Here is a 14034-nt window from a genome sequence, read left to right on the forward strand (position 1 = left end):
GAAAAGTTCTAAAAAATACGAGTAGCATGACAAGATGTGAAAAATATGAGAAGCATGAAAAGGTTTGAAAAATATGAGGAGCATGAAAAGGTGTGAAAAATACGAAGACCATGAAGAGTTGTGAAAAATACAAGGAGCATGAAAAGGTGTGAAAAATACGAGGAGAAAGAAAATGTGCGAAAAATACGAAGAGCATGAAAAGGTGGGAACAATAGTAGGAGCATGAAAAGTTCTGAAAAATACGAGGAGCATGAAAAGTTTTGAAAATACGAGGAGCATGAAAAGGTGTGAAAAAAACAGGAGCATGAAAAGGTCTCTAAAATACGACGAGCATGAAAAGGTGTGAAAAATATGATGAGAAAGAAAATGTGCGAAAAATACGAGGAGCATGAAAAGGGGTGAAAAATAATAGGAGCATGAAAAGGTGTGAAAAACACGAGGAGCATGAAAAGGTGTGAAAAATACGAGGAGCATATAAAGGTCTGAAAAATATGAGGAGCATGAAAAGGTCTAAAAAATTTGAGGAGCATGAAATGGTGTGAAAATATGAAGATCAGGAAACGGTGTGAAAAATATGAAGACCTTTTAAACGTGTCAAAAATATGAGGAGCATGAAAAGATGTGAAAAATATGAGGAGCATTAAAAGGTTTGAAAAATATGAGGAGCATGAAAAGGTGTGAAAAATACGAAGACCATGAAGAGTTGTGAAAAATACAAGGAGCATGAAAAGGTGTGAAAAATACGAGGAGAAAGAAAATGTGCGAAAAATACGAAGAGCATGAAAAGGTGGGAAAAATAGTAGGAGCATGAAAAGTTCTGAAAAATACGAGGAGCATGAAAAGTTGTGAAAATACGAGGAGCATGAAAAGGTGTGAAAAAAACAGGAGCATGAAAAGGTCTCTAAAATACGACGAGCATGAAAAGGTGTGAAAAATACGATGAGAAAGAAAATGTGCGAAAAATACGAGGAGCATGAAAAGGGGTGAAAAATAATAGGAGCATGAAAAGGTGTGAAAAACACGAGGAGCATGAAAAGGTGTGAAAAATACGAGGAGCATATAAAGGTCTGAAAAATATGAGGAGCATGAAAAGGTCTAAAAAATTTGAGGAGCATGAAATGGTGTGAAAATATGAAGATCAGGAAACGGTGTGAAAAATATGAAGACCTTTTAAACATGTCAAAAATATGAGGAGCATGAAAAGATGTGAAAAATATGAGGAGCATTAAAATATGTCAATAATATGAAGAGCATGAAAAGTTGTGAAATATATGAGGAGCATGAAAAGGTGTGAAAAATACGAGTACGAAAAGGTCTGCAAATAAGAGAAGCACGAAGAGGTCTGAAAAATATGAGGAGCATGAAAAGGTGTGAAAACTACGAAGAGCATGAAAAGGTGTGAAAAATACGAGGTGCATGAAAACGTGTGAAAAAAACGAAGAGCATGAAAAGGTGTGAAATATACAAAGATCATGAAAAGGTGTGAAAAATACGAAGAGCATGAAATGGTTTGAAAAATATGAAGAGCATGAAACGGGGTGAAAATATGAGGATCATAAAATGGTCTGAAAATATGAGGAGCATAGAACGGAGTGAAAAATATGAAGATCATGAAAAGGTGTGAAAATTATGAAGAGCATGAAACTGTGTGAAAAATATGAAAAGCATGAAAAAGTGTGAAAAATATGAAGAGCATGAAACGTGTGAAAAATATGAGGAGCATGAGACGGTGTAAAAATGAAGACCATGAAAAGGTGTGAAAAATATGAAGAGCATGAAACGGTGTGAAAAATATGAAGAGCATGAAAAGATGTGAAAAATATGAAGAGCATGAAACGGTTTGAAAAGTATGAAGAGCTTGAAAAAGTGTGAAAAATACGAAGAGCATGACTGGTGTGAAATATATGAAGACCATGAAAAGGTGTGCAAAATTATGAAAAGAATGAAAAGTTGTGAAAAATACAAAGAGCATGAAAAGGTTTGAAAAATACGAAGTGCATGAAAAGGTGTGAAAAATATGCAGAGCATGAAACGGTGTGAAAAATGCAAAAGCATGAAATGTTTTGAAAAATACGAAGAGCATGAAAAGGTCTGAAAAATACAAGGAGCATGAAAAGGTGTGAAAAATACAAGGAGCATGAAAAGGTGTGAAAAATACGAGGAGCATGACGTCTAAAAAATACGAGGAGCATGAAAGTTGTGAAAAATACGAGGAGCATGAAAAGGTCTGAAAAATATGAGGAGCATGAAAAGTTCTGAAAAACACGAGGAGCATGAACAGGTGTGAATAATATGAGGAGCATGATAAGGTGTGAAACATACGAAGTGCATGAAAAGGTGTGAAATATACAAAGAGCATGAAAAGGTGTGAAAAATACGAAAAGCATGAAATGGTGTGAAAAATATGAAGACATGAAACGGTGTGAAAATATGAGGAGCATGAAACGGTGTGAAAAATATGAGGAGCATGAAAAGGTCTGAAAAATATGAAGAGCAATAAAAGATGTGAAAAATATGATGAGCAAGAAAAGGTGTGAATAATATGAGAAGCATGATAAGGTGTGAAACATACGAAGTGCATGAAAAGTTGTAAAATATATAAAGAGCATGAAAAGGTGTGAAAAATACGAAGAGCATGATATGGTGTGAAAAAGATGAAGAGCATGAAACTGTGTGAAAAATATGAAAAGCATGAAAACGTGTGAAAAACATGAAGAGCATGAAAAGGTGTGAAAAATATGAAGAGCATGAAACGGTGTGAAAAATATGAAGAGCAGGAAAAGGTGTGAAAAATACGAAGAGCATGAAAAGGTGTGAAATATATGAAGAGCATGAAAAGGTGTGAAAAATTACCAAGAGCATGAAAATGTCTGAAAAATACAAAGAGCATGAAAATGTGTGAAAAATACGAAGAGCATGAAAATGTGTGAAAATGTGAGGAGCATGAAAAGGTGTGAAAAATAGTAGGAGCATGAAAAGGTCTGAAAAATACGAGGAGCATGAAAAGGTGTGAAAAATACGAGGAGCAATGAAAGGTCTGAAAAATACGAGGAGCATGAAAATGTCTGAAAAATACGAGGAGCATGAAAAGGTGTGAAAAATACGAGTAGCATAAAAAGGTGTGAAAAATAGTAGGAGCATGAAAAGGTGTGAAAAATAGTAGGAGCATGAAAAGGTCTGAAAAATACGAGTAGCATGAAAAGGTGTGAAAAACACAAAGAGCATGAAAAGGTGTGAAAAATACAAGGAGCATGAAAAGGTCTGAAAAATACGAGGAGCATGAAAAGGTGTCAAAAATACAAGGAGCAGGAAAAGGTCTGAAAAATACGAGGAGCATGAAAAGGTCTGGAAAACAGGAGGAGCATAAAAAGGTGTGAAAAATACGAAGAGCATGAAAAGGTCTCAAAAATATAAGGAGCCTGAAAAGGTGTGAAAAATATAAGGAGCATGAAAAGGTGTGAAAAATATAAGGAGCATGAAAAGGTGTGAAAAATACGAGGAGCATGAAAAGATGTGAAAAAAAAGAGGAGCATGAAAAGCTGTGAAAAACACGAGGAGCATGTATAGGTGTGAAAAACATGAAGAGCAGGAAACAGTGTGAAAAATACAGGAGCATGAAAAAGTTTGAAAAATACGAGGAGCATGGAAAGGTGTGAAAAATTTGAGGAGCATGAAACGGTCTGAAAAATATGAAGAGCATGAAATGGTGTGAAAAACACGAGCAGCATGAAAAGTTGTGGAAAACACGAAGTGCATGTAAATGTGTGAAAAATTGGAAGAGCATGAAAAGGTTTGCAAAATACGAAGAGCATGTAAAGGTGTGAAATATACGAGGAGCATTAAAGGTGTGAAAAATACGAGGAGCATGAAAAGGTGTGAAAAATAGTAGGAGCATGAAAAGGTCTGAAAAATACGAGGACCATGAAAAGTTGTGAAAAATACGTAGAGCATTAAAAGGTGTGAGAAAAACAAGGAGCATGAAAAGCTCTGTAAAATACGAGGAGCATGAAAAGGTGTGAAAAATACGAGGAGCATATAAATGTCTGAAAAATATGAGGAGCATGAAACGGTCTAAATAATGTGAGGAGCATGAAACGGTGTGAAAATATAAAGAGCATGAAATGGTGTGAAAAACATGAAGACCTTTAAAACATGTCAGAAATATGAGGACCATGAAAAGATGTGAAAAATATGAGGAGCATGAAAAGGTATGAAAAATAGGAGGAGCATGAAAATGTGTCAAAAATATGAAGAGCATGAAAAGTTGTGAAATATATGAGGAGCATGAAAAGGTGTGAAAAATACGAGGAGCATGAAAAGGTGTGAAATATATGAGGAGCATGAAAAAGTGTGAAAAACACGAATAGCATGAAAATGTGTGAAAAACACGAAGAGCATGAAAATGTATAAAAATTCGAAGAGCATGAAAAGGTTTGAAAAACACAAAGAGCATGAAAAGGTGGGAACAATACGAGGAGCATGAAAAGGTCTGTAAAATACGAGGAGCATGAAAAGATGTGAAAAATCCGAGGAGCACGAAAAGGTCTGAAATATACGAGGACCATGAAAAGTTCTAAAAAATACGAGTAGCATGACAAGATGTGAAAAATATGAGAAGCATGAAAAGGTTTGAAAAATATGAGGAGCATGAAAAGGTGTGAAAAATACGAAGACCATGAAGAGTTGTGAAAAATACAAGGAGCATGAAAAGGTGTGAAAAATACGAGGAGAAAGAAAATGTGCGAAAAATACGAAGAGCATGAAAAGGTGGGAACAATAGTAGGAGCATGAAAAGTTCTGAAAAATACGAGGAGCATGAAAAGTTTTGAAAATACGAGGAGCATGAAAAGGTGTGAAAAAAACAGGAGCATGAAAAGGTCTCTAAAATACGACGAGCATGAAAAGGTGTGAAAAATATGATGAGAAAGAAAATGTGCGAAAAATACGAGGAGCATGAAAAGGGGTGAAAAATAATAGGAGCATGAAAAGGTGTGAAAAACACGAGGAGCATGAAAAGGTGTGAAAAATACGAGGAGCATATAAAGGTCTGAAAAATATGAGGAGCATGAAAAGGTCTAAAAAATTTGAGGAGCATGAAATGGTGTGAAAATATGAAGATCAGGAAACGGTGTGAAAAATATGAAGACCTTTTAAACGTGTCAAAAATATGAGGAGCATGAAAAGATGTGAAAAATATGAGGAGCATTAAAAGGTTTGAAAAATATGAGGAGCATGAAAAGGTGTGAATAATACGAAGACCATGAAGAGTTGTGAAAAATACAAGGAGCATGAAAAGGTGTGAAAAATACGAGGAGAAAGAAAATGTGCGAAAAATACGAAGAGCATGAAAAGGTGGGAAAAATAGTAGGAGCATGAAAAGTTCTGAAAAATACGAGGAGCATGAAAAGTTGTGAAAATACGAGGAGCATGAAAAGGTGTGAAAAAAACAGGAGCATGAAAAGGTCTCTAAAATACGACGAGCATGAAAAGGTGTGAAAAATACGATGAGAAAGAAAATGTGCGAAAAATACGAGGAGCATGAAAAGGGGTGAAAAATAATAGGAGCATGAAAAGGTGTGAAAAACACGAGGAGCATGAAAAGGTGTGAAAAATACGAGGAGCATATAAAGGTCTGAAAAATATGAGGAGCATGAAAAGGTCTAAAAAATTTGAGGAGCATGAAATGGTGTGAAAATATGAAGATCAGGAAACGGTGTGAAAAATATGAAGACCTTTTAAACATGTCAAAAATATGAGGAGCATGAAAAGATGTGAAAAATATGAGGAGCATTAAAATATGTCAATAATATGAAGAGCATGAAAAGTTGTGAAATATATGAGGAGCATGAAAAGGTGTGAAAAATACGAGTACGAAAAGGTCTGCAAATAAGAGAAGCACGAAGAGGTCTGAAAAATATGAGGAGCATGAAAAGGTGTGAAAACTACGAAGAGCATGAAAAGGTGTGAAAAATACGAGGTGCATGAAAACGTGTGAAAAAAACGAAGAGCATGAAAAGGTGTGAAATATACAAAGATCATGAAAAGGTGTGAAAAATACGAAGAGCATGAAATGGTTTGAAAAATATGAAGAGCATGAAACGGGGTGAAAATATGAGGATCATAAAATGGTCTGAAAATATGAGGAGCATAGAACGGAGTGAAAAATATGAAGATCATGAAAAGGTGTGAAAATTATGAAGAGCATGAAACTGTGTGAAAAATATGAAAAGCATGAAAAAGTGTGAAAAATATGAAGAGCATGAAACTGTGTGAAAAATATGGAAAGCATGAAACTGTGTGAAAAATATGAAAAGCATGAAAAAGTGTGAAAAATATGAAGAGCATGAAAAGGTGTGAAAATCTGAAGAGCATGAAACTGTGTGAAAAATAGAAAGAATATGAAACGGTGTGAAAAAAACGAAGAGCATGAAAAGGTGTGAAGTATACAAAGATCATGAAAAGGTGTGAAAAATACGAAGAGCATGAAATGGATTGAAAAATATGAAGAGCATGAAACGGGGTGAAAATATGAGGATCATAAAATGGTCTGAAAATATGAGGAGCATAGAACGGAGTGAAAAATATGAAGAGCATGAAAAGGTGTGAAAATTATGAAGAGCATGAAACTGTGTGAAAAATATGAAAAGCATGAAAACGTGTGAAAAATATGAAGAGCATGAAAAGGTGTGAAAAATATGAAAAGCATGAAACTGTGTGAAAAATATGAAAAGCATGAAAACGTGTGAAAAATATGAAGAGCATGAAAAGGTGTGAAAAATATGAAAAGCATGAAACGGTGTGAAAAATATGAAAAGCATGAAAACGTGTGAAAAATATGAAGAGCAAGAAAAGGTGTGAAATATATGAAGAGCATGAAAAGGTGTGAAAAATTACGAAAAGCATGAAAAGGTGTGAAAAATTACCAAGAGCATGAAAATGTCTGAAAAATACAAAAAGCATGAAAATGTGTGAAAAATACAAAGAGCATGAAACGGTGTGAAAATATGAGGAGCATGAAAAGGTCTGAAAATATGAGGAGCATAGAACGGAGTGAAAAATATGAAGAGCAAGAAAAGGTGTGAAAATACGAAGAGCATGAAACTGTGTGAAAAATATGAAAAGCATGAAAAAGTGTGAAAAAAACGAAGAGCATGAAAAGGTGTGAAGTATACAAAGATCATGAAAAGGTGTGAAAAATACGAAGAGCATGAAATGGTTTGAAAAATATGAAGAGCATGAAACGGGGTGAAAATATGAGGATCATAAAATGGTCTGAAAATATGAGGAGCATAGAACGGAGTGAAAAATATGAAGAGCATGAAAAGGTGTGAAAATTATGAAGAGCATGAAACTGTGTGAAAAATATGAAAAGCATGAAAACGTGTGAAAAATATGAAGAGCATGAAAAGGTGTGAATAATATGAAGAGCATGAAACTGTGTGAGAAATATGAGGAACATGAAAAGGTGTGAAATATACGAAGAGCATTTACAGGTGTGAAAAATTACTAAAAGCATGAAAAGGTGTGAAAAATTACCAAGAGCATGAAAATGTCTGAAAAATACAAAGAACATGAAAATGTGTGAAAAATAGGAGGAGCATGAAACGGTGTAAAAATATGAAGAGCATGAAACGTGTGAAAAATATGAGGAGCATGAGACGGTGTAAAAATGAAGACCATGAAAAGGTGTGAAAAATATGAAGAGCATGAAAAGGTGTGAAAATATGAAGAGCATGAAACTGTGTGAAAAATATGAAGAATATGAAACGGTGTGAAAAAAACGAAGAGCATGAAAAGGTGTGAAATATACAAAGATCATGAAAAGGTGTGAAAAATACGAAGAGCATGAAATGGTTTGAAAAATATGAAGAGCATGAAACGGGGTGAAAATATGAGGATCATAAAATGGTCTGAAAATATGAGGAGCATAGAACGGAGTGAAAAATATGAAGAGCATGAAAAGGTGTGAAAATTAGGAAGAGCATGAAACTGTGTGAAAAATATGAAAAGCATGAAACTGTGTGAAAAATATGAAAAGCATGAAAACGTGTGAAAAATATGAAGAGCATGAAAAGGTGTGAAAAATATGAAGAGCATGAAACTGTGTGAAAAATATGAAGAGCATGAAATGGTGTGAAAAATATGAAAAGCATGAAAACGTGTGAAAAATATGAAGAGCATGAAAAGGTGTGAAAAATCTGAAGAGCATGAAACGGTGTGAAAAATATGAAGAGCATGAAAAGGTGTGAAAAATATGAAGAGCAAGAAAAGGTGTGAAATATATGAAGAGCATGAAAAGGTGTGAAAAATTACGAAAAGCATGAAAAGGTGTGAAAAATTACCAAGAGCATGAAAATGTCTGAAAAATACAAAGAGCATGAAAATGTGTGAAAAATACAAAGAGCATGAAACGGTGTGAAAATATGAGGAGCATGAAAAGGTCTGAAAACATGAGGAGCATAGAACGGAGTGAAAAATATGAAGAGCAAGAAAAGGTGTGAAAATTATGAAGAGCATGAAACTGTATGAAAAATATAAAAAGCATGAAAAAGTGTGAAAAATATGAAGAGCATGAAAAGGTGTGAAAATATGAAGAGCATGAAACTGTGTGAAAAATATGAAGAACATGAAACGGTGTGAAAAAAACGAAGAGCATGAAAAGGTGTGAAATATACAAAGATCATGAAAAGGTGTGAAAAATACGAAGAGCATGAAATGGATTGAAAAATATGAAGAGCATGAAACGGGGTGAAAATATGAGGATCATAAAATGGTCTGAAAATATGAGGAGCATAGAACGGAGTGAAAAATATGAAGAGCATGAAAAGGTGTGAAAATTATGAAGAGCATGAAACTGTGTGAAAAATATGAAAAGCATGAAAACGTGTGAAAAATATGAAGAGCATGAAAAGGTGTGAATAATATGAAGAGCATGAAACTGTGTGAGAAATACGAGGAACATGAAAAGGTGTGAAATATACGAAGAGCATTTACAGGTGTGAAAAATTACGAAAAGCATGAAAAGGTGTGAAAAATTACCAAGAGCATGAAAATGTCTGAAAAATACAAAGAACATGAAAATGTGTGAAAAATAGGAGGATCATGAAACGGTGTAAAAATATGAAGAGCATGAAACGTGTGAAAAATATGAGGAGCATGAGACGGTGTAAAAATGAAGACCATGAAAAGGTGTGAAAAATATGAAGAGCATGAAACGGTGTGAAAAATATGAAGAGCATGAAAAGATGTGAAAAATATGAAGAGCATGAAACGGTTTGAAAAGTACGAAGAGCTTGAAAAAGTGTGAAAAATACGAAGAGCATGACTGGTGTGAAATATATGAAGACCATGAAAAGGTGTGCAAAATTATGAAAAGAATGAAAAGTTGTGAAAAATACAAAGAGCATGAAAAGGTTTGAAAAATACGAAGTGCATGAAAAGGTGTGAAAAATATGCAGAGCATGAAACGGTGTGAAAAATGCAAAAGCATGAAATGTTTTGAAAAATACGAAGAGCATGAAAAGGTCTGAAAAATACAAGGAGCATGAAAAGGTGTGAAAAATACAAGGAGCATGAAAAGGTGTGAAAAATACGAGGAGCATGACAACGTCTAAAAAATACGAGGAGCATGAAAGTTGTGAAAAATACGAGGAGCATGAAAAGGTCTGAAAAATATGAGGAGCATGAAAAGTTCTGAAAAACACGAGGAGCATGAACAGGTGTGAATAATATGAGGAGCATGATAAGGTGTGAAACATACGAAGTGCATGAAAAGGTGTGAAATATACAAAGAGCATGAAAAGGTGTGAAAAATACGAAAAGCATGAAATGGTGTGAAAAATATGAAGACATGAAACGGTGTGAAAATATGAGGAGCATGAAACGGTGTGAAAAATATGAGGAGCATGAAAAGGTCTGAAAAATATGAAGAGCAATAAAAGATGTGAAAAATATGATGAGCAAGAAAAGGTGTGAATAATATGAGAAGCATGATAAGGTGTGAAACATACGAAGTGCATGAAAAGTTGTAAAATATATAAAGAGCATGAAAAGGTGTGAAAAATACGAAGAGCATGATATGGTGTGAAAAAGATGAAGAGCATGAAACTGTGTGAAAAATATGAAAAGCATGAAAACGTGTGAAAAACATGAAGAGCATGAAAAGGTGTGAAAAATATGAAGAGCATGAAACGGTGTGAAAAATATGAAGAGCAGGAAAAGGTGTGAAAAATACGAAGAGCATGAAAAGGTGTGAAATATATGAAGAGCATGAAAAGGTGTGAAAAATTACCAAGAGCATGAAAATGTCTGAAAAATACAAAGAGCATGAAAATGTGTGAAAAATACGAAGAGCATGAAAATGTGTGAAAATGTGAGGAGCATGAAAAGGTGTGAAAAATAGTAGGAGCATGAAAAGGTCTGAAAAATACGAGGAGCATGAAAAGGTGTGAAAAATACGAGGAGCAATGAAAGGTCTGAAAAATACGAGGAGCATGAAAATGTCTGAAAAATACGAGGAGCATGAAAAGGTGTGAAAAATACGAGTAGCATAAAAAGGTGTGAAAAATAGTAGGAGCATGAAAAGGTGTGAAAAATAGTAGGAGCATGAAAAGGTCTGAAAAATACGAGTAGCATGAAAAGGTGTGAAAAACACAAAGAGCATGAAAAGGTGTGAAAAATACAAGGAGCATGAAAAGGTCTGAAAAATACGAGGAGCATGAAAAGGTGTCAAAAATACAAGGAGCAGGAAAAGGTCTGAAAAATACGAGGAGCATGAAAAGGTCTGGAAAACAGGAGGAGCATAAAAAGGTGTGAAAAATACGAAGAGCATGAAAAGGTCTCAAAAATATAAGGAGCCTGAAAAGGTGTGAAAAATATAAGGAGCATGAAAAGGTGTGAAAAATATAAGGAGCATGAAAAGGTGTGAAAAATACGAGGAGCATGAAAAGATGTGGAAAAAAAGAGGAGCATGAAAAGCTGTGAAAAACACGAGGAGCATGTATAGGTGTGAAAAACATGAAGAGCAGGAAACAGTGTGAAAAATACAGGAGCATGAAAAAGTTTGAAAAATACGAGGAGCATGGAAAGGTGTGAAAAATTTGAGGAGCATGAAACGGTCTGAAAAATATGAAGAGCATGAAATGGTGTGAAAAACACGAGCAGCATGAAAAGTTGTGGAAAACACGAAGTGCATGTAAATGTGTGAAAAATTGGAAGAGCATGAAAAGGTTTGCAAAATACGAAGAGCATGTAAAGGTGTGAAATATACGAGGAGCATTAAAGGTGTGAAAAATACGAGGAGCATGAAAAGGTGTGAAAAATAGTAGGAGCATGAAAAGGTCTGAAAAATACGAGGACCATGAAAAGTTGTGAAAAATACGTAGAGCATTAAAAGGTGTGAGAAAAACAAGGAGCATGAAAAGCTCTGTAAAATACGAGGAGCATGAAAAGGTGTGAAAAATACGAGGAGCATATAAATGTCTGAAAAATATGAGGAGCATGAAACGGTCTAAATAATGTGAGGAGCATGAAACGGTGTGAAAATATAAAGAGCATGAAATGGTGTGAAAAACATGAAGACCTTTAAAACATGTCAGAAATATGAGGACCATGAAAAGATGTGAAAAATATGAGGAGCATGAAAAGGTATGAAAAATAGGAGGAGCATGAAAATGTGTCAAAAATATGAAGAGCATGAAAAGTTGTGAAATATATGAGGAGCATGAAAAGGTGTGAAAAATACGAGGAGCATGAAAAGGTGTGAAATATATGAGGAGCATGAAAAAGTGTGAAAAACACGAATAGCATGAAAATGTGTGAAAAACACGAAGAGCATGAAAATGTATAAAAATTCGAAGAGCATGAAAAGGTTTGAAAAACACAAAGAGCATGAAAAGGTGGGAACAATACGAGGAGCATGAAAAGGTCTGTAAAATACGAGGAGCATGAAAAGATGTGAAAAATCCGAGGAGCACGAAAAGGTCTGAAATATACGAGGACCATGAAAAGTTCTAAAAAATACGAGTAGCATGACAAGATGTGAAAAATATGAGAAGCATGAAAAGGTTTGAAAAATATGAGGAGCATGAAAAGGTGTGAAAAATACGAAGACCATGAAGAGTTGTGAAAAATACAAGGAGCATGAAAAGGTGTGAAAAATACGAGGAGAAAGAAAATGTGCGAAAAATACGAAGAGCATGAAAAGGTGGGAACAATAGTAGGAGCATGAAAAGTTCTGAAAAATACGAGGAGCATGAAAAGTTTTGAAAATACGAGGAGCATGAAAAGGTGTGAAAAAAAACAGGAGCATGAAAAGGTCTCTAAAATACGACGAGCATGAAAAGGTGTGAAAAATACGATGAGAAAGAAAATGTGCGAAAAATACGAGGAGCATGAAAAGGGGTGAAAAATAATAGGAGCATGAAAAGGTGTGAAAAACACGAGGAGCATGAAAAGGTGTGAAAAATACGAGGAGCATATAAAGGTCTGAAAAATATGAGGAGCATGAAAAGGTCTAAAAAATTTGAGGAGCATGAAATGGTGTGAAAATATGAAGATCAGGAAACGGTGTGAAAAATATGAAGACCTTTTAAACGTGTCAAAAATATGAGGAGCATGAAAAGATGTGAAAAATATGAGGAGCATTAAAAGGTTTGAAAAATATGAGGAGCATGAAAAGGTGTGAAAAATACGAAGACCATGAAGAGTTGTGAAAAATACAAGGAGCATGAAAAGGTGTGAAAAATACGAGGAGAAAGAAAATGTGCGAAAAATACGAAGAGCATGAAAAGGTGGGAAAAATAGTAGGAGCATGAAAAGTTCTGAAAAATACGAGGAGCATGAAAAGTTGTGAAAATACGAGGAGCATGAAAAGGTGTGAAAAAAACAGGAGCATGAAAAGGTCTCTAAAATACGACGAGCATGAAAAGGTGTGAAAAATACGATGAGAAAGAAAATGTGCGAAAAATACGAGGAGCATGAAAAGGGGTGAAAAATAATAGGAGCATGAAAAGGTGTGAAAAACACGAGGAGCATGAAAAGGTGTGAAAAATACGAGGAGCATATAAAGGTCTGAAAAATATGAGGAGCATGAAAAGGTCTAAAAAATTTGAGGAGCATGAAATGGTGTGAAAATATGAAGATCAGGAAACGGTGTGAAAAATATGAAGACCTTTTAAACGTGTCAAAAATATGAGGAGCATGAAAAGATGTGAAAAATATGAGGAGCATTAAAATATGTCAATAATATGAAGAGCATGAAAAGTTGTGAAATATATGAGGAGCATGAAAAGGTGTGAAAAATACGAGTACGAAAAGGTCTGCAAATACGAGAAGCACGAAGAGGTCTGAAAAATATGAGGAGCATGAAAAGGTGTGAAAACTACGAAGAGCATGAAAAGGTGTGAAAAATACGAGGTGCATGACAACGTGTGAAAAATACTAGGAGCATGAAAATGTCTGAAAAATACGAGAAGCATGAAATGATCTGAAAAATATGAGAATATGAAAAGGTGTGAAAAATATGAGGAGCATGAAAAGGTGTGAAAATATGAAGAGCATGAAACGGTGTTAAAAATATGAAGAGCAAGAAACGGTGTGAAAAACACGAGCAGCATGAAAAAATGTGGAAAACATGAAGTGCATGAAAAGGTTTGAAAAATACGAAGAGCATGTAAAGGTGTGAAAAATACGAGGAGCATTAAAGGTGGGAAAAATACGAGGAGCATGAAAAGGTGTGAAAAATACGATGAGAAAGAAAATCTGCTAAAAATACAAGGAGCATGAAAAGGTGGGAAAACTAGTAGTAGCATGAAAAGGTCTGAAAAATACGAGGAACATGAAACGGTGTGAAAATATAAAGAGCATGAAACGGTGTGAAAAATATGAAGACCTTTAAAAGGTGTCAAAAATATGAGGAGCATGAAAAGATGTGAAAAATAAGAGGAGCATGAAATGGTATGAAAAATATGAGGAGAAAGAAATATGTAAAAAATATGAAGAGCATGAAAAGTTGTGAAAAATATGAAGAGCATG

This window comes from Dama dama, chromosome 10 (genome assembly GCF_033118175.1).
Source record: "Dama dama isolate Ldn47 chromosome 10, ASM3311817v1, whole genome shotgun sequence".
NCBI lineage: Eukaryota > Metazoa > Chordata > Mammalia > Artiodactyla > Cervidae > Dama > Dama dama.